Source organism: Hordeum vulgare, chromosome 5H (genome assembly GCF_904849725.1).
Source record: "Hordeum vulgare subsp. vulgare chromosome 5H, MorexV3_pseudomolecules_assembly, whole genome shotgun sequence".
Classification (NCBI taxonomy): domain Eukaryota; kingdom Viridiplantae; phylum Streptophyta; class Magnoliopsida; order Poales; family Poaceae; genus Hordeum; species Hordeum vulgare.
In genome coordinates, this window is record NC_058522.1 from 444,114,420 (window position 1) to 444,117,738 (window position 3,319).

General features: G+C 34.2%; 2 non-coding genes across 2 annotated transcripts; both read right to left on the reverse strand.

The window, feature by feature from the left end:
* Nucleotides 1–2,782: 2,782 nt before the first annotated feature.
* Nucleotides 2,783–2,856, reverse strand: TRNAW-CCA. The gene has a single exon. It is a non-coding gene; the product is annotated as a tRNA-Trp (tRNA).
* A 139-nt stretch (nt 2,857–2,995) lies between these two features.
* On the reverse strand, nt 2,996–3,069 carry TRNAP-UGG. The gene has a single exon. It is a non-coding gene; the product is annotated as a tRNA-Pro (tRNA).
* Nucleotides 3,070–3,319: the final 250 nt, after the last annotated feature.

Below are 3,319 nucleotides of genomic sequence, written 5' to 3' on the forward strand. Positions count from 1 at the left end.
GAATTGCTTGGCTTGTTTAATTAAGTTTAACTTCAAACTTACAGAAATTTTGCAAAAAAAAGTAAACTCTTCCATTGAAGGTTTTTATTTTTATTTTTAGGCTAGTTGAATAGTTTTGATTAAGGTTTTATTAGTTTATTACTCGAAACTAAATCAAGGATTTTCAGGATACTTCCTTTGTGGAATAAGATATTGGATCCTCGAGTGATCTCTTTTTCTTGTTGCTTCATAAGAGTGAATCGAATAGATTCAATTCGCGTTATAAGAGTAAAAATTCCGCGGGTCCTTTCCGCTCTAATCAGATAAAGGGGGTAAGGACCCGCTAAGCTCCTACTTTTTCATGTTTACAATCTGGTCCCTCCGATTACTATAGAGATGAACCCAATCCAGAATATGAACCATAAAAGAAAACACCTACTAAACCAATCACAGGAATACCAGCTACAGTACCTATCAGCCAAAGAGGAATTCTTCCAGTAGTATCGGCCATTTCCCCTACTTTCCTCCACATTTTATCAATTGGTCATGCTAGAGACAAAAACAGTCATGGGTAGTTATAAGGATGGTATCTTTCCAAATGGGATAAGAGAATTCTTATTAGTCTCTTTGTTTCTCTCAATTGAAGAAGTAATTGGAAAATAAAACAGCAAGTACAAAAATGAGTAATAAACCCCAGTATAGACTGGTACGATTCAATTCAACATTTTGTTCATTCGGGTTTGATTGTGTCATAGTTCTATAGTTGGAATTTGGTTTATCGTTGGATGAACTGCATTGCTGATATTGATCCCAAGAAAAAAACAGTAGGTACAGCTAGTCCGTGAATAGCCAGCCATCGCACTGTAAAAATAGGATAGGTTCGATCTATGGTCATTGAGGGCCTCCTAAAAGGATCTACTAAATTCATCGAGTTGTTCTAAAGAATCAAAACGGTCGGTTATTAACGGAATTCCTTGTCGGCTTTCCGTGAAATACTTGTTTGGCCTAGGACTTCCAAACACGTCATAAGCTAAACCCGTACTGACAAATAACCAACCCGCAATGAATAGGGAAGGTATAGTAATGCTATGAATAACCCAGTATCGAATACTGGTAATAATATCAGCAAAAGAACGTTCTCCCGTGCTTCCAGACATGCTGAACTCCCAAAATTTTTGTACATTCAAAAAAGGAATTGATTCCGTAAAAGATGGGATCAACCAGTAAATAGAAAATTACTGATATTTCATCCTTGTGAGATTGTCAATTTTGTACCAAAGGTGTATTTTGAGTATACCGAATTAGTATAGCTATCCTTCCTATGGCACAACAATCTGGTTTTGCCTGGTTCCGAAACATAATTACTTTTTTTTGTCTATAGGTAAGCTATATGTTATTCAAGGCGTCAATAGAAAACCCCTTTTTTGTAGGTTCTATTTATTTTCCTTGGCTTCGGAATAATAGAGTAATTCGGAATAGCAGCCAAAATCTTGGGAAAATCTAAGTTAATGATCAATAGGTTTGGATAAATAATTTAGGAAGGATATTCTCATACTGACACAATACAAGGACAAGTATATGTGAAATTTATCCTTTCATAATTCGTAATTAATCCTTGTCTTGTTTGTTGGATTAGGTCTAACTTTCTTGACTAAACTGTGAGCGTGGAACTTTACGAGATGAAATAGGGAAAGACAGAAGATAGAATAGAACTTAAAAGGATAATTGAAGTGACTCGTCTTCGAATCTACTTTGGTTGGAGTTCGAAAAAGGAATAAAAATAAAGTAAATTCAAGGAAGAGCTTTCTTTTTTTTTAACAGACCCTCGGGAGGTCGTGGAATGCTTTTCTTCTCCTCTTATTCCATATAGAATACAATCAGTTAAAATAAGAAGGAATAGGGGAATATTCGATCGTTCAGTCCAAAAAGAGGGTCCTATTGAAAAAGAAATTATCCAAAATAGAAAGAAGTTTTTTTTTTCAAATTCAATTGTTTATTTATCTCTTATTCCTAAATTTCCCTGAAAATCCAATTTCATTTTTTCATTCAATGGGGTTATATGATCTAGTTCTTAATATTATTACTTTACTCAATTGAAAAATTCCATAACAAATCTCTTGATTCGAAATTAGGGACTCATGTATCATCTGATGAATCCACTTTCTTTTACACTTCTGTATCTCACTCTATCTTGTTTTTTAGTATTATCTAAAATAACTGATGAATTATGAATTTTCCATAACTTAGGTAAATGCTTTACCAACATATGTAGTGTAGTAAAAAAAATGGAATTTAACTCTTTCATGCTTACTTTAACTAGTTATTTCGGTTTTCTACTGGCTGCTTTAACTATAACCCCAGCTCTATTTATTGGCTTGAACAAGATACGTCTTATTTGAATTGACTGAATAATAATAATTCAGAAAAGCAAAATCTTTCTTTGGGATTCCTGATATTCTACGACTCTTTTCCAGACTAATTAGGAATTCTTTTCTTGGTCATTGAGATTCGTGGATAATTTAGAGTACTATTTAGGGATAGATTGTACCTCTTTTTTTATCCCCCCGAACAAATCGAAATGATTGAAGTTTTTCTATTTGGAATCGTCTTAGGCCTAATTCCTATTACTTTAGCGGGATTATTCGTGACTGCGTATTTGCAATACAGGCGTGGGGATCAGTTGGATCTTTGATTGAGTCATTTTTTTATTGACCTCCTCTCTGGTCTGGAGGAGGTCAAATTGGAGTTACAATTCAATTTTGTTAAGTTATTTTACTCTGCTTCGACATAAGATAGATGGAATCACGCTCTGTAGGATTTGAACCTACGACATCGGGTTTTGGAGACCCGCGTTCTACCAAACTGAACTAAGAGCGCTTTCATTCATTCAAAAAGAAAATCTTTTTCTATTCCTAATGTATCTCACGTACGTATAGTCTCCACAAATTCCAGTTATACCCACTTTACTTTAATTGATCTCGTTGCTACTGCCTATAAAGAAGAAAGAAGTAATAGGTAGGGATGACAGGATTTGAACCTGTGACATTTTGTACCCAAAACAAACGCGCTACCAAGCTGCGCTACATCCCTTTTCCAAATTAAATTGTTGTGCAATGCCATTGTACACAATTCCTGTCTTCTTTTCCACATCATAATTTTCTTATTCTTTCTCTATCTATATATAGAACCAGAACCCTCGTGTCATTTCTTCTTTTTGGTCTCATATAATTAAGGAATTATATACAGCTAAAATCCAATAGAATTTCGCCTATAAAAGAAAGATTACTTTTCCTTGATAATATATAGGAAGAAGGGGTCATCTTTTTATTTTTTAGGGATA